This window comes from Gallus gallus, chromosome 3, assembly GCF_016699485.2.
Source record: "Gallus gallus isolate bGalGal1 chromosome 3, bGalGal1.mat.broiler.GRCg7b, whole genome shotgun sequence".
Lineage (NCBI taxonomy): Eukaryota > Metazoa > Chordata > Aves > Galliformes > Phasianidae > Gallus > Gallus gallus.
In genome coordinates this window covers 38,691,118-38,714,416 of record NC_052534.1, presented here as the reverse complement: position 1 = coordinate 38,714,416, position 23,299 = coordinate 38,691,118, and the positions used below count along the sequence as shown (strand labels likewise).

The 23,299-nt window shown below is 39.5% G+C and overlaps 1 protein-coding gene across 4 annotated transcripts in view; it reads right to left on the bottom strand.

Moving 5' to 3' along the window:
- Window positions 1–23,299, bottom strand: part of SIPA1L2 (signal induced proliferation associated 1 like 2) — a 264,070-nt gene that overhangs the window by 239,851 nt on the left and 920 nt on the right. Inside the window, exons 2-4 of one of the 4 annotated variants that reach the window (XM_040698284.2) lie at window positions 22,821–22,972; window positions 17,517–17,640; window positions 13,671–13,736 (exon numbers count right to left, since the gene is read on the bottom strand). The gene's annotated coding sequence lies outside the window, so the exon portion shown is untranslated. Of the gene's footprint in view, window positions 1–13,670; window positions 13,737–16,265; window positions 16,359–17,516; window positions 17,641–22,820; window positions 22,973–23,299 lie in introns of those variants that run through there. The other 3 variants (XM_046939496.1, XM_040698288.2, XM_046939497.1) reach the window with 3 other exon arrangements.

Below are 23,299 nucleotides of genomic sequence, written 5' to 3'. Positions count from 1 at the left end.
ATGATAACTGACTGCTGGTAGTGATTCAAGTGGAGGGTAGCAAACACTGTGTTATGGCAGTGAGGGAAGCAAAATCTGTTCAACTCTTGACAGAATTTGTCCCTTTTTGCTATCAGCCAAAGGTGACAGATGAAGCATTGCCCTAACCTGATGTAATTAAAAGATAGAGCTCAGAGGAAACAGTACAAGTGACAGCTGTCAAAACATAGTTCAGGCCCAATATTCAAGCACTTATCACTGTTTATTCATTCAAAGGTTGTAGTAATAGAGAAGAGCTTGTGTACAGCTGCCAATGCGTGTCTGTACTTGGGAAGAAAAGCAGTCCTTGCAGGCTTTGCAGGAACTGGGCAACAGATCAGCACTGGTTGTTAACAGACTAGCTCAGAACCGTGTATCTTTGTCTACCACATGATACTTCACATTCACAGCAAGTAGAAGTCCAGACATTCCTTGCTTGATGATCTTTTTTCTCCATTCCAGTGATACCCACTGGGCTTAACTCAGTAGAATTCATCACTTTGGGTACCTCCAGTTCAGGCGATTTCTGGCTTGACAGTGCTGCCTTCGTAATTAAATGAGAATACTAAAAGATGAAGAGTGTTTGTCTAGATTTTACTCTCTGTAGTAGCGATGGTCTGGAAAACCACTGCCCTATCTTACCATGGTAGCTTGTCTGCTTCTTTGGCAGCCTCCAACTGTTAGGATTCAACCCACTTTCTTCAAGAACAGTAACCTAAAGAGTACCACAGGGTTCAATCCAAATTGAAAATGAGTCTTCACACTTCAGTCTGAAAAGAAATTCTGAGCCATTTGTTTGCTTCAGTTCACAGTGCTTCTCTCCACAGCCCTATACAGGGAAATTACTACATGTGGCTCAGCAACCACAGGTTCCCCATTCCTGTGAGAGCACTACACTGTCACACAAAAAGGATGACATCAAATGTCAGTCATCCTTAGATTAAAGAAGCCAAATGTCCTACTAAGCTGTATAAATAGGAATGCACATATAGACTAAAATATATTCATAAATGAGAAACTTGTACTCCACGAAGTGCTGACGAAGCATGGTCTGGATTACTGCATCCAATTTCAGTAGCCCACTTCAAGGAAGAGATCTAGACAAAGTGTGCAGGAGGAAATGATCAAAGGGTTTGGAAAGATTTAATCTGGAAAAGAGAAGACAGTGGAGAGAATGGCAAGCTTCACGTACACAAAATGATACTGCAAATCAGGGAACTGACTCTTCCCAATGCCTGTTGCAATAGGACAGAATTAATGGCTTTGATTACATTGTGGAGATGCAAATCTGACATTCAGGAAAGCTTTCTAGTGGGAGGGATAGTTTAGCACTCAAAGATTGCCTAGGGAGGTTGTGGAGTCTCCATCAGTGGAGGTTTTTCAGAAGAGATTAGACCATTGTCTGGTCAGAACAGATACAGGGAGCGGATTGAATGAGTTCCCATATTTTCTTCCAGTCCAATTTTTATGGTCTCAGAACAGACTTTTTTTTGTTTGTTCAGTTTAGCTATAACTGTCCTTTTAAGACTTTTGCTGTCAGAAATAATATTCAAGAGAAGTGATAGGTAAAAACCTTTTAAATGATGGGTCTACATTTGGTTTGCATACTGCTGCATCATTGGAGCTCCTCAAACTTAATCCATCCAAATGGAGTTAATCCATCACAACAAGCTTTTTTTGTTTCCAAAACTATAAGCTTGTAGTGGGAGTAGGGATGGATAATGAAACCTCAGTCCTGGAAGCTCCTGAGTGGCTTGGCTTTGATTTTATGATCAAGATAAGACTTAGACATACACATCTAACGTATGACATAGAAAGAATTAATAGTATGATTTTAAAGCATACAAAGTTCACTTGAGCACAAAGCATCCATGGTTTTCCTCACAAAGACCTCAGCTCCTCATGCCTCCCTCCTACAAGTAATCCCCTTGAAATCAAAAGTACAGAACCCACTAAGGAAATAGCACAGCTCATCAGAACAGGAGTCAAGACTACAAGATTTGCGAGGCCAAGGCACCAGTTCATACCAGTTAGTTATTGCTCTTGCATGACGTCCTCGTAACTACTGGCAGCTGGAAAAAGGAAGATGTTATCTAGAATGAAAATCAGAGATTAGGCAAAATTTATTTTCCTGCTGCCAGTAAAAACACCAACACAGGAGGCCAGATTTTAAAAAGGAACATGTGTCAATATGCGGATATGCATGTGTTATCTTTTAACACAGGGTGTTCCCTGCTGCTGTATGTAATTTAAAGATCTGTTGCCATCAATAATGCCTGTATCCAGTCTTGCTTGAGCTTCATTGTTACTTCTTATTGTCCCTATTTTCAAGTATGATTCAACATTTTGATATATTTATTAAAGGGAAGCCCCTGCTGCACTTTTTCTGTTGTATATCATTTTGTATTTTTGACCTAACTATAAACAGATTTTAGATTTCCTTACGTAATGAATGTATCAAGGCAAAGTATCATCTGAGCCTCCCCCTTCATCCCTTCCCCACACCTTTGCCCATAGGCTTTACCTTAGATTTCAGGATTCATTTTTTTTAATTTTATTTTTTTTACAATACAAAGGGAGTCACTTTTTGGGAACTCTCCTTGCAGTGTTGTAGGAGTGTTAGTGTCAGTGTCCTGTGCCTTCACTAAGCACAGACCTGGGGAGTCTCTGTTCCATGACTCTTGTTTGTCTATGCAAACATTTCGGTATACATTCCTTACTTAGCCAGGAATCCTCTACTCTTAGAGTACAATTCCCATTTATAGCTGTGGATATTAAACTAAGTTAACAGGTGATGAGTTCAAAGCAAACAGATTCGGGATGACACAATATGCGGTTAAGCTATAAAACATCTTCTCAGCACAGGGATAAATATAATAAGGTGTATAAATTGAAGAAAGCAAAAGTTCGTGATGAAAAAATCTGTTAAGATTCTGAAGTGAAAAGATACTGTCACTGTCTTAGGCAATCCTTGAGTCAAAACTCCCTGGATCTCAGGCACGTCCTGGGGAGGTTTGCTTTCTTCCTACCTTCTTCTCCAGGCTTCCCCATTTGGCCTTCACTTGGTCCTTGACATTTTGCCCTGGTTCTAGAAACACTGTGATACTTACTGAAACAAATCACATCCCTTTATTCAGTGTCACGCACAGGAAAACTATGGTGGGTAGGAAGAGATGAAGGTCTTCACAAAGGAGAGCAGAAAAAACACTCTTTCAGCAGCAGCAATGGGGCTGTATCACACTGCATAACAGCAAACAGACAGACGGACAGGTGTTTCCAGATCTGTTCAAAAACCACTGCAGAGAAAAACACCAGTTCTCTCAGTTAGACATCTGCCTAATCTGCTGGACTTTGTTTTTTTTCCCTCAACTGCCTTCTCCGCTCTTGTACCACAAACACTGTGTTTGAGTGGAACCAGAGCAAACATCAGCTTAGACCAAGAATTTGATACAGTAGAGTCAAAAGTGAGGCTCCCAAATTCACAGCAAACTTCTACCTGATTTTCAAAAGCATTACTGGGATGACTGCTGCTTCAGCTTACAAACAAGAAACTGAATCCCACACCATCAGAGTTAAAAAGCCAGCCCTCAGACAATGAGCCAGGTCCCCATCGCTGGGGCTATGCCTCATCCAGTGGGGGGCAGGCACTCACTATCTGACAGCTTTTACTAGGGAGCTCCATATTGTTAATTCCAGAGAGGAGATGGTGAAAACAATTAATGTAAGTGCCTGTTCCGAAGTCCTTGATATAAGTTGCTTTTACATTTCATAGGAGTTAATTAATCATTTATTCTGGGGATACTGTGTCAGGTTGTGTTGAGACTTGGAGCCCCTGAGCTTGTAACCAAAGTATGCTATGTGGGAAAGACAATTTCAAACCATTTCCTAAAGAACAAACTCCTATTTATGCGTATTCGCACAACCAGACTTAAAATGAATTCCCAAGTCTTTGCAGACTTCATGCAGTTCATCAATTTCTCATGATCAGTCTGGAGAGATGTAGAGGAAGGCTCATGGTACTTTCATGTTTTCTCATTAAAAAACACCCATTGTTACATTAATAAGACAGAGCATCTCAGCAGGACATACAGCTACATGACATTTCAAGGCTTTTGAAGAAAATGCACAGAAAGGAAGTGAACCCCAGCAGCTACAGCCAGCACGAAAACAAGTAAATGAACTTTGGGTGTGGAAAACAAAGAGGAGGGAGCCGGGGAATGCGTAAAAAAAGTGGAGATGTAACAGAGAAGGGGAGAACATTCTGCCTGGAAATCTCATCAGTATCAACAGACTTGAAAGAATGAATGATTTTGGAGGTCAAACTGTTTTGATGTGCCCACCTCACTGGGACTAGGATACGGCACTGAAGAAATACTGCCCTAATTCCTCCGTGTGTATCACACTCTGTACTGAGATCCACCCTGAAACAGCCAAAGAAACCAGAACTCCTATACATAATTACCACAAAGAAAATGCATCTCACTAATTTTGCAGGCATGACTCTCTATTTGGCTTCATCCCTCTTTGTGTGATCATCCTTTCCTCCTTTCTAATATTGTTAATCTGACACCATGCCATATGGGATGCCATGGCAATAAGCACTTCTCCAGTGGGTGTGGCAGCTTTGCCCCACCAGACTGAGAAGTGGAAGAATATCTGTAGATATTGGCTACCTGGCTAAACATTGACTCTCCTGCTCTGGAGCATGAGCAGCTATTGGCAACAGAAGTAAATAAATGCATGCTTTACAGTCATACTTATTAGTAGTGAAAAAATTAATTTTAAAAGTTAGTTTTTTTTTTTCCCCAGCTTTTCAAGATTGCTGTTCCATGAGTCCCAAAGTTTGAGAAACTCTGGTTCAGTGTGTACCTGGCTTAATGCATTCCCTGCCACATAAAACCTGTTTCACCTTTATAATAAGAGCATCTCCCTTTAGGGAGAGAAAAGCACAAACCTTTTATCTATTCACTTCAATAGTTTTCTCTTATTCCTTTGTGCCTGAGAAGCCATCCTTCCAAGCAGCTTCTATACTACAGCATTAATACAACTTCACAGTTTGTTGAACCCTCCCTATACCCCCTCACATAGACCAAGCAATTCAACCTTTCTGGTCAAAGCTTGAGAAAGCTTCACACATCCTGTATCTTCTACCTACATCTTCAGACCTTTTAGATACATTTGCATATTTTGGCTTACAATTTTGAGGGTGGTTCCCATATTCTTGCTCTTTGAAAAAAAAAAGGGGGGGGGAGTGAGGGGGAGGCAAGGGAGGGTTAGTTTCCTTTTGACAGAGTAAAATAGTCTCCCAGGGATGCCACGCAGCACAACTAAATTGTTTAACTTATTGTAATGCTTGGGGAATGTTCAGTCAGCAAATCAGACAATATCTGTTTTAGCTGTCTTAGAAATATTAAAGTTCATATATTTCAGAAACATTTTCTTCTTAGCATAAAAATATCCATACTTAGTCTCTAACAAAGGATTGGGTCTTTTTATTTGTAAGATTAGGTTAAATTGTCTTTCAATTTCCAAAAATGGTTAAAAACAATCCTGCTCTGGTGTTATTATCTTATAAAACATGAAGTTGATAATTTTTTTTCATATGGAGGAAATTGGAAATGGAAGTTGCTTCAACCCATCATAAAATAAGTAAATAAAATAAGGTCACTTCACTGGCAAAAGGTATAAATGTAGGACTCTTAATTAAAAGATCTGTTCTCCCCCGTCAGGAAATCTCTACGTAATTTTTGGATTTATGACCTTTAAGGGTTGCTTTATTTTCATAAAAAAAAAAATCAAGCACTTCATTTAACAAAATATTTTCATGAGGAAAACAAGCAGTTACCTGACCAGTTCTTTGAAGTATCTTGGATTACCAATCCATATTTGTCACATGTGAGAATAGAATAAAGTGTATCTGACTGGTGGCACCTTCAAACTAATGCTAATATTAGTAGGCAAATACAAACAGTTAATTTATGAGCTGGCATTTATTGCCATTTCAAGGTGATTAGGAATGTGTGTGTGAAGTAATAGAACTCAACAGCCCCAAGGAGCTGTTCTTCCAAAGCACAGCGCTCACCTCCAGAAGCCTGGAAGGCATCTAGCAGGAGAAGTTCTAAAAGGGTATTGCTGTACCAAAATTAAGTTGAAGGAAAATAAATCCTTGCTTATATTCCTGTGTGACATTAAGAAGCAAAAGAGATTTTTTCAGTATCCAAGTTGACCCTTTGGTATTAAGCTGCAAATAAACTTTCACTAAGAGGTGTCACCAATCCAATGTTCTCTTCGCAACAGAACTGCTGAGAGTCACTGAAGCAACAGTTTATATTCAGTACAACAAGCTGGACATTAAGATCTACAGCTAAGGAAGAAGTTGAACAACCTCCCTTGAATTAAATGTTAGGATTTGATTACTAATTCAGTCATACCAAAGGTATCACGGCAGCATTCAGATGAACTGTGGGGAGTATTCACCAGTGTAACAGTTCAAGGAATCAAAAAACAGTGGCAAGAACACAGTGATCTGCCACATCTCACAGGAGATCTAGTGAGGAATGGGTGATCGGAGACCAAATGGAGAGAACTACTGCTTCCTGGAAGAAAAACTGTAATGAGGACAGCTTTTCTGTTCCTGCCAACACAGGCCCCAGTGACCTGCAATTTTAAAGGCAGAGGGTACTTTCAGTAATGTTGAACCCCAGCACTTTACTACAGCAGGAATTTATCTCAACTGCAAGTAAGTTTAAAACAAAACACATACATAGCCAGATGCCCTCATCCAACAATTCTCACATCGTGTTAGTAAGCAGTAGTCAAAACTAATTGTATGGAGAAGCACACAATCAGATATAAGGTCCCTTAAGCAATGAAAAATCTATCATGACAGCTATGTCCCAGGAGTTAGTTACCAGCCCTTTTAAAAATCTGGAAATCTATTTACAGCCTAAGTTTTTCCAATTCCCCTACAAGGGCTCATTAAAACTGCCCTACTACAAATCTTCCTCTGTGTATTAACAGTGATTAAGTTACCTCAAGTCACCTAAAAGGGCGAATTTAGAGCCCACTTTTCATTCTGAGAGAATTAATGATGTTTTTGCATTACTTTTCTCTCTCATCCTAGCTGTATTAACTCTAACATAGGACAAAGAAACCCAGTAACATGCTCAGTAATGCTGCATCATGGCAGCGTAGAGTGAGAACACATGTTCAACTTGTTACCCTCAGCCTTCAGCCCTATCCTGTCCTTTCTGAAGCTTTCTTTCTCAAAACAGAGCCTCCAGTGTTTAAGTGGGATCTACTATTTTCATTTCTGAAAGTTGCTTTAATTTAGCATGTGTAAATGCACCTAGGTCATAAGGCTGTTCTTCTTAAGTGACACACCTTCTTCATTTCTACCATTCCATCAATTTTTATCACCTGCAAATTCCTACATAATGACCTTATGTTTGCTTCAAGCTACAGACAAAAACGTTAATCTTACTTAAGAGGCATACTCATTTCTTACACTCAAAAACATGTAAGCAAGCAGACTTGTACCCTTCTTGTACAAAAAAGAGCCAGCAGCTGAACACAAATCAATGTTTCTATTGATCCAAACAAGCCATGCTTCCACTAAGATATCAAACACATTACAGCAGGCTGTTCTCCACTTATCCCTTACAGCTCATGTTTGATATTTTTATTTTTTAAAGAAGCAATTCTAGCCTCACAGTTCTTCCTTTGAGGACATTGCCAAGAGCAATGCTACAGCCTCCAGTAGGCATTTACAGCTGATTTTAATTTAAAGAGCCTGAGTTTCAGAGTTAGGCATTCTCTGGTGTATGGTATACCTCTCTATGGTGTAACCATAATATACCCTAAAAAAAAATTTTTGTCATGGATTATGTCCTGAAATAGCATTTATGTAAGCAGAGACTTTTTGAAATCATGTGTTTATTAAAAAAAGGGGGGGGGGGGGGGGAATTGTTACTATTACTGTTGTATTTCTTTTCCCAAAATAAATTCAGCAAATTTTTTGGCACACATTTCTGCACAAAAGTCAAAGTTGGTGCTCTAAAATCTGTGCATTTTTAAATAACAGGAAAATCCAAACGTGTAAAGAATTTATTGTCTCTCTGCCATTATTTTAAGTGCATCTTGCCACCAATTCTCCTTTTCAGACTATGTTCCATGATGTATGAAGAAGCCTGGAGTAGCAGATTAGAATGGACTGATTATCCTTAACCACAGAGCTTCACTGATTTGCACTGCTGTAGTCTTGCATTTCCCTCCCAGTTTCAAGCAAATTATTTTTTTCCTCAAGCCTGGCTTTCTCCAGATGATCTTTTTCCTTACCTGCCTCTTAATTTGAATTCTTCCCCAGTATCAAGGGCTTCTTCAAGATACTCGTATAGAGGTGCAGATCCAATGCACTGCATGAGGCACCATAGTAGTTCAGATGTTCCCTACCCCAAGTGCTCATTGTGGCAATGACAAGAAGAGAGGGAAGCTGGGATACAATATTGTAGGTCCTACAGCCTGAAGCTGCCTCTCCACCTACTATGACAAAACAAACAGAAGGTTCCTCCCATTCTGTTTGAATAAAAGGCAAGGAATATCAGAAAAGAGAGTCAAACTTCTTGCTCTGTTTCACTCCAGAGGTCACACTCTGCCCTTTATTTTGGGCTTCAGTGAGGCTGCGAAATGCAAAGGCATAAGACAAAGAAGCAATTTTTAATGTAACTCCTTGTGGGAGAACAAAAAATTAAATGAGCACAATAATTTAAGTATTTGTATACCCCAAAGAGAAGATTAAGGAGCAAAAACAAGGCTGAAGGGAAAAACTGACATCAAAAATAGTTTGCTTGGTTATTTTTATTACAGAGTGCGCCACTGCAAAGACAGAGAAAAGTCAAAGAAACCAACTTTTTATACACCAGATTTCTGGGTTTCCACATGCATGCCTCCAGTGTACCTATAACTGCAACTGTGGGATAAATTATAACTCCTGTCTTTGTTCATTTTTTACACAAGGGAGGTTCTCTCCACTGCTACCTCTCTCTTGCATTTTCCTGATGTTGGCTGGAAGATATAGTGGAGAGGCAATCAAACACAAGAAGCATCAAAAGAATAAGTCAGAGTTCAGTGGTTCCTTCAAGATAATCAGCACATCACACTTGCTAGAGACTAAGATCAGAGGACTAAAAATAAAAAACCCCAAACCGTTGTTTTGAAGTGGTATATCATTCAGAAAAAGCTGTTTTGTGGAAACTGAAAGCCACTGGGAAAAACTTCCTCCCATAGGTTTTGTTGCTGTGTCTAGGTTCAGCAAATTACTGAGAATCTTCATGATAAAATACATAAAAGAAACCATAAGACGCATCTGAAATTTCAGCTGCTAAAACTAAAGATTTCACTTTCCAGTAAGGAAAACACAGCTATCCACTCAGTTTTAACAGTGAAAGGGTAAAAAGACTGTTTACAGCAAATGGTATTCAGCTTATGCAGTATTTTAACCTCTTTAATTGTTAAAGCACGTGAAATGCTTTGAGATGATAATGACAAAACAGCAAATGCCTCACTAACATCTAGAGATTTCATTTTAATTACTCTTTATGTCCAGAGGTCTGAATTGAGTAATGAATATTGTTCAACTCTCTGATCTATGCTGGATTCAGTCCAATTTATGTCACCATGAATTACTGACACACTGTAACGTTAATTCTCTGTGTATGACAAAGATAAAACACAACATGCACTTTGCTGACTCATTTTCAAAATGAATTCGTCGTCTTATTTGTTGTCCCATTTAGAGGGAAAGCGAGGGAGGAAGAGAACGTACATCATGATGAGGTTATTCAAGTATTAATGCCACAATTTGGAAAAAGATGTGGTCAAAATGTATTGTCTAATGCACACACCTGCATGAAAGCAGACATGCAGCTCTGAAACTCGAAAGGCTGGAGACCTTGTTGCAATACTAAAAAACTCTAAAGTCAGAGAAATCATCTATTCTGTGCAGAATCCGCATTGCTGGCTGAGTCCTGACCTGCAGACCACAGGCTCTGCACACTGAATGTCTCAGCTGTAAAATGAAACTCTTTGCTAGAAAATGGAATTTTCAAATGCTGACCTGGATAAAGAAGGAAGGTCTAAAGGAAATTCTGATCCCAAAAGGTTGGGGAACTGAATTTTATGCCCCCTTAGCAAGGAGAGAGAGAGAGAAAGAGAGAGAGAGAGAGAGAGAAAGATGAAAGAGTAGACTACTGACAGGCCTATGAACCTTGTGTGCAGTTTGTATGTTGTTTGGAGGACTGGCATTTCCATTGCTAATCCTAGGTTGTAGCATAGATTTAACAGGGTCAAGATCTACAGGATGAGAGTTAAGAATATGATGGTGGGGGTGGAGAGCACTGGAGCTGTTTCTACTTTGTGTCTGACTGTGATTTCAGTTTCTTCCACTTCAATAAAACCCTCCAGCATTCTGAACTGTAATATTCCTATGTAGATGATTACATTCAGCAAATCATGAAGGTTTCCTCCAATGAAAAGAATCTTCATTGAATCAGGTTACCCTACCATTTCCATCACAAAACTATTTGAACCTCACACTGCAAATGAGAGTTAAACTAATTTAGAAGTGTACTTAAACTTTTGACGAATATTTTTAAACAACTGCAGACATCTGTTTAGATACTGGTGACCATTCATTAGCCCTGGTGTTTGCCAGCATAGTGCAGCTGATTTTAGTCTCTTATTGAAGATTTTCATAAGCTGCAATCATTGTTTAAGCTGCATTCTAAGAAGGACTTAGAGTCAAATAGAACCAGATAAATTAAAAATAGAATGTTATTCTCTAATATTAATGATAATTACACTGAAGTGAGAAAAAAATAGTCCACGTTCTGCCATTTGCTGCAAATGACTGATGTTAACATTTGGCTGATTTCTATGCATAAGTGAAAATAAGAGTATGCTGGAAACTCTTGTTATCATGTCTGAGTATACCTTTATAATGTAAATGTGTGTAAATATATATTTTTATATATTTCAGAGACGCTTATGTGTACATGCCCAGACATACATAGTCTAGTATTTAAATTCTGGATTTCTGTGCAAGCCAACATATTTAGTGGGAAAGGATAAAATAACTTGCATAAACAGGAGATCTCTATCCTTCTTCAGTCTCATTAATTTGAAATCCAGACCAGTATGTCAAAGAAATCTCCCCAAGCTCAGGTAGCTGCTTTACATCCCTTTTCTCTTCTGATACAAAAAATAATTAAAAAAAAGGTGAAACAATGAGGAAAGTTGTCTCCACATTCTGACTGCTAACACAACCTTCATTGCCGTGCATTTTATAAATCCTTTCCTGCAGTTTGAAACTCCCTGTTTAGCATCCAAAAACAACAGAACATGTAAAGAATTCTACAATTAGGGCAAGAAAAAGTTTGTAAATAGACATTACTTGTTTTTATTAAACCAACAGGTTTAGCAGTTGGAAAAATTGGATGTGCTTTTGGGCATGCAAAGCCTTCTTGAAGTGTGAAATACAAAAGAGAAGCCTACTTATAAACCACATAATAGCAGAAAACCAAGAACCATGACAATTACAGCAAAACACAAGAACACAGAAGACACTAAATTTTGCTATTTGAAATCAAGACTACACAAGATAAAGGTAGCCGCCAAGATAAACATGACATCTGTTTCCTAAAAGATCACAGAGACACTACTATTAGGCCTAGAGTTAAAAGCACGCGACTAAAACCCAGTGCATGTTCCACGCTGTGCAAACATCCTATTCTGTTACTATCTACAAAACTAGAGGATCAGCTTTCTACCTGTTCCACCAGAGCAGGCTCACACCAATTACATTAAGCTGCATAAATCACTTATAAGACTTCAAAGGAAAGAACTGTACAAAGTACAAAAGACTGTATAATGAACAACATTTGAAGGAAAAGCAGGAAGAACATGCAGTGTTAAGACCAAAGAAACCACAAGCATCCAGCATTCTGCTTTTTGTCTTTAGGGCTCTGAACAAAACCTTGGAAAAAAAAAAAAAAACAAATCACGGATGACATTCCATGAATGGACTTGAAAACCATTTCATCTTGTTGAGATCACTGGGTCTTGCTGAAACTACAAGTTCTGAGCCACTACATCTTGTTTAAGGAGCCCCTTCCAGGGTGAGCAAGTATATTTGGCTATTTAGAGGGCACACAGCTCAGACTTGCAAAGTCAGAGTCAGCAGCAAACCTGATGTCTCATACACTAGTGTGATGGAATGCAGTCTCCCAGAGTTCCCAGCCTTTTAGGCAGACAGTTTGCATCTGAGGTGAAGCTCATCCTTTGTTTTGTTTTTACTTGCCAGGAACAGAAAAGTCTCTAAGCAGCTTTAGTAACAAGGGAGAAAGCAACAAAAGCTAAGTAATAAAAACAACAAGTAGTAAAGGAGAAGGCAAACAGCACTCAAGAGATAACATACCAAGATAGTAGAAGGGCAGCATGGAGGATACATAGGTATTTGTGTGCCTGCAACAATGCAGCACTAGAACTTCCTGTAAGACTTGCTTCATGCCAGCACTTGGCTTACTGTTGATCATCATCACTTGAGACAACAGTGACTGGTATTCTCAGAGGGCATTTTGCATCGTTGCTCAGTAGGCATGTTGCCTAAATATCGTTCCATCCCTTGAGGAATTACATGTCACACTTAAGTAAGATACTTTAAAGAGTGGTATATTCTTTGCATGTGACTTGGACTGATTCAAGTTTTATAGCAGCTCGTGGTATCTTCTGGAAAGGCTTTGGGACCAGCTTGTGTTGAATAATGCTTAGCTACAGAAGCCAGGATTCTCAGATTACTCTCTTAAGCTCTTTAAAAATAAAAATAAAGACAGCAAGAAAAGCACTGAAGAACTAGCACTCCCACCAAGGAAACAGTTCAGAAGTATAGTCAGATGTATAGAACTATTTATCTTAGGACATAAAACTATATTGCTACCCTATGCGACATGAAGGTTTTTCTAAGTCTTACACTTTCAGAGCATCATCCATTCAGAAGGATTCATTTATGGGCTGTATGCATACGACAGAATAGCTGTCCTCCTTCCTGCCAACTTACACAGCAAAATGCTGTTACACCTCTGAAGGAAAACATTCTATGCAATTTGCTACATCACAACAAACATGAATTAGGACAGGCAGTGCCAATTGCTACAGCAGTCAAATAAAAAACATAGTAGGAACAGTGAAAGAAACAGCACATAAATTATTAAAGTCACATTCCAGTCAGGACACTGAGATTAACAGAAAAAAAAAATCAAAACATATCCAGTATTAGTCAAACTTTAGCAGGAATCACCATTGGATCTCACATAGATTCTTGCAATGCATGCTCATAAGGCCTACTCCCTAGAACATTAGCAACCAGCTAGCTGAGCCTCATAGAGCCGTTTCTAAAGCTTTATGTTATTATAAGATGAGATACATGGTAAATACTAACTTTTTCATTGCAACTAATGTAAAACAAGAAGGATCTTAAATCAAATAACATAAGCAAAACATTTATAGATCAACATATTAAAAGCATTAGGATAATTCTCACTAGACGCAATTACCCCCTGTAAGACAATTTATTACATAGTCCCATCAACTGTACTCACATAAGTTGTTCACTTCAGTACAGGTGGAAAAGGACTGTCCATCGAGATGACTTGAACTCAAGACTCCTGCAAGGCAAGGAAAATAACATGAAAATGGTATTGGCTGCAACATTGTATTTCAGGCACGGATAAACTTGCACTTCTCAGAGCAGTCAGGCTTTGCGTGCATGGATATGAGCTGAAGCCATCCACAAAGCAGAAGCTGAACTCCTCACTTTATCACAGGGTAACCAACTCAATGGTAGAACAAAGAGGACACACACACACACAAAAAAAAAACACCCCAAACCCAGTCCTAGCTCCTTCAGCCCAGTTTCCAAGCAGGTAAGCTGCTCCATTTCCACTCAACAAGGGGGGATAAAAAAAAAAAAAATACAACAAACCTTTTTGGTCCTTCAGTCCAAGCAACCCATGGCTATAGGCTTCCAACCAGCCTAGCTACCTACAAAGGCTCTACCTTCAGGCTAGGACATGAGGACAGAAAGAATGTTTCTTGCTATTCTTTCAGCACAATAGTCATCAATAGTTTAACCCAGGCAGACCATTCCTGTTTTAAGTGTGGGTCAGAAGACTTCTGATGAAGAGAAGAGCATCTTTCAGATACTTAGCCATGAACCCCCACACCCATATTTTCTCCTTTTGTGAGAAAAAAAAAGGAGATTTATCACATCATCTCCCATTAGCTTAACATGTCAGAGCAGCCAGCTCTTATTTTGCCACTAGACTGCTCACGTGATCTTCAAACGCAACTTTCCAGAATATAGTTTCCAAGCATTAAACTTAATTCCAGGTTAACAGAGATTTAGTTTTTCTACTACAGAACAGGAACGAGGATAAGTTTCCTGGCACAAAATTATTTTAAATGCAATTGGAAGAATCACAGAATTGTAGGGGCTGGAAGGGAGTCCAACCCAAAAAGAAAGGTGCTCTGCACCACCCCTAATACACTGCTGGTCCATGGACAAATTATAGCTAACAGGAGTAAGACTGAATACAAACCTAAGTGCTTGCAGGCTGACAGGAAAGCTCTGACACAAAGTCACAAGGCAAAGGGCCAGCCTTTATTCAATTTTAAGTTTAAAATGTATTGCCTTCCTATGATATTTCTACCCAGGTGGTGTCCATCCACTTGCTTCAAAAGATTATCAACTGGAAGGATTTTTTACTTGAAAAACACCCAACCTATAAATGGATCCAAACAGCAGTCATGCAGACAAAGCACGTATTATGAGCAAGTAAATAACAGCTTTTCTTCTGGGAAGAAAACAAATTCTTGGTTCCTGGCAAGGAGGCAAACCACTGTTCCTAGCAACCAATTCTTCAGAACAATAACCTAAACTGATGAACCAGAATTTGTAATGACAGAAACAGAATTATACACAGCCCTCTACAAGGGTTTATAGGCAAAATTAAACATAACTACATTACCAGTAACATGACAAATGCAGCTAAGCTAGAAAACACATGATGAAAAATAGTAACTCAAGCAAATGGTAACCATGAAGATGGTTTAATCATTTAAAAATGAATTCCATCCACCTGATTGCTCAAGTTACTTTTTTCCCAGTGATATTGAACTGAATTGACTATTCAACAATGCCAATACCATTAACAGCTAATACAGAAAGAGTTTTGTTTTTTACATCAAATAAGAAACAACTGACAGCCATGCCAGAGTTTCTACTGATTTTAGCACAGGATAGACTCATTTGTTTACTGTCTATGACTTTCTTCACCGTGGCTGGGCAAAACAACAGGTGGCACCAAGAGGAATGCAGCAGATAGAACTTATTTCCTTTGTTCTTTCCTTGGTAGAGAAAGAAAGATAGAAAAGTTACTACGAATGTCTCAATCTTCTTGGGAAGGAAGAGGAGGGGGTGCAGGATCTCCCTTAAACTGACAATTGTTGTGAGGGGGGAGATGTAAAAAGGAGAAAAACCATACAGGCATTTCTTTTGTATTGACACAAACATAGGCCTGCATAGTATCAGATTAATAGCAGCATCAGAATTATTTAATTAAAAAAAGACATAACAAGATTCACAGGTTGAAAACCAAAGCTTGAGAAATCTAAACAAGGAAAAAGATTCAAATATTAGATGAAGGTAATTAACTACCAGAATATTTTATTGAAATGGTGTACTTTCCAGCACCCCGCTAAGACAGTTCTTTAAAAGACAAAGTCTCAACCAACCGTGATGTATTACACTTCACATAAAATTAGTAGTTAATATTTCACGGTACCTGTTGCAACACAGATATGAGTAGATATGCATAATAGTCTCTTCTGACCTTGAACCTTCAAAAGCTTTAACCCAAAATAAGTATAGTAAAGAACATGAAAACAAATTATGGATCCTTCTGACAACTTCATTTACGCTGATTAGGATCTTGTAGACATAGAATACCCTGAGTTGTAGGGGACTCACAGTGATTACTGAGACCAACTGCTGGCTCCATGCAGAACTATCATCTTAGTGAGTGTAGCAATTAGACAGATTGATACAGTGGGAAAGATGTTACACCAGAGGTGTAACAACAGAAGGACCAGCACTATAGAAAGGTACTATAAAGGAAAGGAAGAAGGTTGCTTACCTGTACAAGAAGACCCTGCATAGGTTTGCAGGGGAGAGCTTCGCCAAGGAGAGATCTCCAACCAGAGATCCTTCCCCAGGGGCAGTCAGCCCTTAAATGAGGTCTAAGAGAGGTGCAGCCAGGCTCCACCCCCTCTGGTCACACAGCTGAATTGCTTTCACCTGTGCTCCCAGGGCTGACCAGGTCCTTTCCCCAGGTGCTCAATCAGTGGTTCAGGCTGTGACTCAGCAGCTCCCATACAGCAGGCTATAAAATCCAACTGAAATCATTTCAAGGCATCACTAAGCGTAAGACTAAAAAAAAAATTCAAAACGCCTGCTTTATGGCAATTAGATTTTGTAGTTACACCATCTCTCTATTTCTTCTAACTTGATAACTTTTGAAACTAATAAGCAATTTAAAAAAACAAATGGAGAGCTACATATCTGAGAAATTGAATTACGGAAGCTGAGGGGCCACATGTCTATTTCGTCTTTCCTCATCTCCAGCAAGAACCAACCCATTTACACGCCCATGTCTAGAAACATACTATAAGAGCATAGTGTCTTTGCTGCAGGCAAGACTGCCACAAAGTCATGTTTCGCACAGCTACTGAATTTTGTTTCAGGACATGAAAATATCCAAATGACAAAACCCACTTGGGTTTCCAAAACACTCTTGAAAATGCCACTCACCTGAGGCTTTTGAAGAGCTACCACTATGGGATAATCATGTGAATAAGTAATTGCATAAAATAGAGGAAAGCAAACGTAGGGGTAAAGGGGAAATTTTCACAGTTCACCATCATAAAGTTTTCCACCTGGATGTACAGTAGGACCTACTTTACTCAACTTCAAAGCAAATTGAATGGAAAAGATGGACAGTGAAGTGACAAGGCTTGCTGGTGATGCTAAACATTCAGGATAGAGGAAAAGAAAAGCTGAATAGCATGCACTAATGAAGGACTTCATGATTACAGCAATAAAATGACACGCTAAATTAAGTGTAAATTTATGAACGTGGAGAAAAACAATCTAATTCCTAGCAAATATACAGTAACACCAAACCTGTTTTCATGTGCTTTTTCAACCAAATCTGAATGACAGACAATTAAGAATTGTATGACCTGTATACTCAGCCAGTGGGGCAGGACACTGAATCCTTCTGCCCCTTACTTTATGAAAGATTCAAGTCATTTCAGACAGCGGATACATAGACTGCAACTCTTGCTGAAAGGCTTTGTGAGAGCAAAGGGAAAGTTTGTCTACTCACCTTATCTGTTAGGTTGTGATTAAAGGCCATACACACCAAGGAGCAAAGATGCATGTGGCAGGGAGAACTCCAGTAACACCAGTGGAGGTCCGTGCCTTTGATGGAAAGGGAGGGACAAAGTGGTCTGGGGAGGAATCATAGAAACACAGAATGGCCTGGGTTGAAAAGGATCTCAAAGATCATCTAATTTCAACACCCCTGCCACAGGCAGGGTCGCTAACAACTAGACCAGGCTGCCCAGAGCCACATCCAGCCTGGCCTTGAATGCACTCAGGAACAAATATGGGAAAATGAAGGATAAAAAGAGCTGAGTGTCACATTCATCTGGCCATGCTGCACCCCAAGTACAATCCCCCGGGTCCCCATACCACCAACTGGTAAGACTGGGGAGCGAGGAGTCCTAGTTTCAACAACAGGTGAGGGCATCGGGAGTCATAAAGGCCACTGTGTGGGGGGTGCTAGCAACAGGGGAAATCAGAGTGTCTGTTAGGAATACATGCTCAGTCTTACCAATGGCTGCATGGGGGAATAAAGAGCAAAAGCAGCTTGTCAGACTGGCTTACTATTCATCCCTGTTAACTCTGGGTTTTTTTCCCTGCATTTGATATTAGGCCCCCTGTGGGAGACAATTTGCTTCACTGTCCTAGGATTTTTGCATTCACTTCATCCTATGGTTTCTTTGATTAAACTGTCTTACTGGAATTACTGCCTGATGCATTTGTCCCAGTATGGCAGTTTGTATCGAGCATTCTGCCAACTGCCACTCAACGTAGCAGAGAAACTCATTTATGTTCATGCCTATGTAAACCAACAATCATAAGAATGACATTTTCTTGACAAAAATGTAGACCTTAAAAAACAGCAACTGAGAAATCTAGCAACATGATCAAATCTGTTCTCTACTGCAGTAAAGTTCTACCTCAGTTATAGGTTATTCCACTGACATCTAACATACAGCATAGTTGAAATTTGAAATATGCAGGTGACTATTTAAGTCAAAATAACAGATTAACATAGGGAATCTATTTTCATCATCCTATAACAAGCCAAGTTGTTTTTTCAATTTCTTTTTTTCCAGAGTGAATGCTTCTTGCTATTTCTACTAAAAGTGTAAGAATCTCATACAACGTCACGCAGTTTCAAGAAGACTATTTTCTTTTTGAAGAAGTAGGAGGTGGGAGATCACTGAAAAGAGCAAATAAGCAAGCTGTTTCATTGAGAAAAGAAACAGTGAAACCTGGTTTCCTACAGCTCTGTGCTATGGGTTGAACTCTGCGTGGCTTCTCTCCTACTTAATAAGGATTCCACTTATGCCGCATATTTCTCTCAGAGCATTGAAAGGTCTTTGTGTTATATCCAGACATGCATGTCTAAAAACGTATAGCAACTTATTAGATTTTTGACTCTTTCCTCTCCACTAAATTGCTTGCAGTTGCCCAGGAGGTTTAAAGGTTATTAGAGGTGAAGTGACATACATATACACACAGCATGATCACACTGGTTTCTTTTTCCTAGGACTAGCCTAGCATCAAACATCATAGAAAAGTACAGTCAGCGTTAAACAAAGAGCAAGAACCACAACTACAACTACACGATTCAGAGGGTCAGACAATCTAAAAAAAGAACAAGTCACCAATTAGCCTAACAGGCCCAGACCAGCCTCATCCAGTGCCTCCATTCACCCTCTTCCCTGCACTCACAGGAGCCCCATTTCAGCTTGCCCCTGGACCTTCAGTCTCTGCTTGAGCTATGTTGTAGGGATATCTGTTCTCATCCCTGTCTCTGCTTCTTCTTTCTGGATGAGCCTCAGACCTGTGCTGCAGCTTTGTCCACTGCCCTGTCTCCTGGATGGACCTGCCAGAGATACTCCAGCTTTGTCTTCAGTCCTCTCTCTGGCCTCGCCTCCTGCTGCTCCTGACTGGACTACCTAGATGGATCCTGGACTTGAGTCGTCCCATTGCCTTGTCTGGGATTGTCCACAGATCCCAGAACTACCCACAGAGTTCACATATAGTGGGATGGTGTCCTGGACAGCAAGGACAACATCTCGAGTCTCTGCCACTCTCTGCTCCTGCTGTTCCCTGACAATAAGCTTCTACAGGAAGATTGCTAGATGAGAAAAGTGTTTGTATTGGGCAGTCAGTGATCAGGAATGTAAACCATGAAGACACATTTTCATTACACACTCACCCATATGCTAGCACATATGTCTCAAGAAGAAATAAATAATAATGCTACACACATGCTATTTTTCAGCCTTAAGAACAATACAGTGAAACAGCATTTTGTTTCCACAAAGAGATGCAACAAATTTCTTAGAACATCCTTACCTTATGCAGAGAACAAGATAATTATTAAGGGAAAAATCTAGCACAGATGTATTACCCATGAGAGATCTTTGTGTTTTCATATGTAAGGCAAGACATATTTGATACTGATCCCAGAGAGAACTATGGCTGTGTTACTCATACTTTACCAGCAAGTCGGTTACCTTGTGTCTACTTCTTACCCCTCCTGTCGCTCTCACAGTGACTTTGAATTACCACTGTCCTGATGTCATGATGGATGAATTCCTCTCTAGGTCATACCATGCTGACTTCAAGGAAATTAATCCCCACTCCAAATTATCAGAACACTACATCCAGAAATATGAATGCATTTTGGTATCAGCTGAAGGAACCATCTTTTAATGCTATTATTCTTGTCTCATTAGTGAGGAGAATCATATTATTTAAGCTTATATCCTGTAATGAGACATACAGATGCACCCTGTGGCACTGAGCAAATTTCAAAAAAATAAAAATAAAAAAAATCAGTGTGGCACAGAGGTTTTTCAAAAGTATGCAGGTTTTCTCCCCAACCAGTGCCATATCATCTCCCATTTTTCTCTTCAGAAATTCTGTTCAGTTCCTAATCTGAAAGGCACAATTGTACACATACACCTGTTCAGTCCTATTACATAGACAAAAGATCTGTACCATTTTCTTCCTGATTGCCTTGCTTAACTACATACATTTATCTGAAGGGCTGAAGACTTTACAATCAGAGAAACTAATCCCCCAAACTATATATTGTATGTATGTATTTGTGTTTACAGTGATGAGGAATGCAACCATAAGGACTGACAGACAAACACTGGTTTTGGTAGACAATGTGCTGTGTTGGTAGAGACACACAACTCTGTTTTTTGAAGGTTGGTCTCTGTTTACAGTAGCAAATTCACATAACTTTCTTCACAACTATTGCCTGCTTACATATAGAAGGTATTTATAATATTTGACTAGATTTATTTATTCTATCTCTGTTTTCAGGAAGTACTTTCAGGAACTTTTTCTTTCCTGGCTGAAGGAACAGTGACAACCATTGACGGAACATAAAGAATTCCTAGTTTGTGAGCCACACAGGAAAAGATTCATAGTCAAATCACTGACACAGACACCACCACAGTTTTCATCTAGAGGAGGCCCTGCATTTACCTAGTGGCTTATCTCTCTGGGAAGTTTCAGATTAAAGACCGGCAGGCCATAGAAGCTCAGTGCTTCTTTTCAGACACCTGCTGACACCATGCTTACCCCACAGGCAAAACAGAAGCAGTCAGAAGGAAACAACTGCTGGTATCATTAGATGCCTAGTGGCCCCACAGCCAGATCCACTATCTGTGAGCAGGAACATTCCCTGCAAGTGAGAAGAAGGACAAAACCAAGAACTCTCTAAAATTAAACCTCTTAAAAAATAAAGTGTACTTCTCTATCCTGACCTCAGCAAAATGCTGTAAAAACTCAGAGTACTATGAATCAAAAAAATGAATGCTGGTGGACAGCAAGAAAAGGGTTTCAACTTAAACTTTCTCTCTCCCGTAAGAAAAATAACAGACAGCAGATAAACAAAGGGCCAGAAGTCTAACAACATGCTGAGCCTTCCTTGAGGCAGTGCTAAGGCGTAAACTACTGCCCAACTGAGGGCACAGGTCAGAGATGGTAGATTACACTTTCATTCCTTCCAGCTTCTGCTCTGAGGAATACCATAAATATCAAAAATGACCTCTTTTCTTAGCCACTGGTCTGGAAACTTGCAGTTAATTAATTTTTCCCCATTCAACGTAAAGATCTAGGACTCCATCCAAGTTTTTTTTAGTGAACATCTAACAATAAACGCAGGCTTCCCCAGGCTTAGCAAGCAGTTTATAACTATGACTGGCAGCTCCCTCTGAGGTCTCTACAGGTCACTCACAACTCAGAATCACAATCTTCCCTACTCCAACAGGGATCTTTTCCAGGCACCAATCTTTTGCGAACACTTCTTTCACGGACTTGCCCAACCACACCATTCAATTCAGCAGGAGCCGAGTTTAACTGATGCTCATCTACCAAAAATAAAGTCCAGGTAATTGGATAGGAAGACACTTTCTGCCAGCAGACTCTTCACCATTTAGAAATAAATGATTACTAAGCTACCCATTTCAGAAGACGAAGAGCTAGCTTTTTGTCTCCTCATCTTAAAAAAGTATAACCCATGTCACACATTTTCTTTTAGAGTTACTGGCAGTGCTAGGGTATGTGTTGTATTTTTTATTCCAGCCAGCCATCCCTAGCCAAAAAAGCAAAAACCCCATGATCAGGAGAGCAAGCAGGATGACTTCACAGACAACTGGCTATAGCACACAGCTACAAAGAAGACAACACGCACACGGCATTTCATGCTTCTTGAACTGCTCGCTTTCTATGCAGTGACTAGATTATAAAGTGTACAAAAGGGAGCAGACCTAAATACTAAGTCTTTGAGGAAATATAAATAAAACTTCAAATGCATTTAGCAAACACAAGGTCCCCTTAACAGCAGAACTCCACAAACGCATAGTCGGCAAACTTACTGCCTGTTCTTGGTGCATTTGAATGACTTCAGCCTAGACAGAGCACCCAGAAGGAGAGCACATTTTATGGTAAAAAATACATAAATTATAATGAAATGCTAATTGATTCAAGCCCTGATGCTGCAACGGCTTTACTCACACACTTGGTTGCAAGCCCAAGGATTTAGCAACACAGTGAAATAACTGATAGTTATTTCTGTATCTGAAAGCAATTGAAATGGTTCTTCAATTACGGTACAAGAAACCAAGGGTTCTGTCAAATAGGGATAGCCCTAAAACTCCCCACATGCACTTCCGCAAATGAAAGGTTGATTTATAAAACCTAGTAAAATCATACATTGAACTAGACAACACTGTATTGGTCTCTTTATGCTGGCTTGCCTGGGCAACCAGCCAGTAGTCTGAGATAGTTTAATATTACACAGAAAACCTACCTGTAAAACCAACCACAATAAGTTCCGCGCAGGAAGTCCAGGCCAAGGGTGAAGTAGCCAGTTATAAAACGTTGTACTTGTATTAACAGTCTAGTAAATACACAGTTCTTTGCTGTGATTCTTTCTTTAGATTAAAGATGCCTGACAAACCCCTGTGGGAAGCCACAAGTTAACGCTGTGATAATTTCACTGCTCTTGAAAAGAAAAACAACAAAAAAAGCCCTGGGATGTAAACTATGAAAATGTATTTTTCATTTTTAGATTATATGGGAAGCTTTGTTCCCTCTTGACCCTCCTGCCCTCCAAAAGGCATGTCAGTGTTTTCAAGTCTTTTTTTTTTAAGTATCTGAGCACGATACATGTTCAACACCACTCATGTGGAATGAGAACTAAAAGTCAGCATGTTTAAGAGAAAGATAACTTAACTAAATGTGGTTATCAGTGAAAGTGGAGTATAGGTAAACAAGAATTTGGAGTTA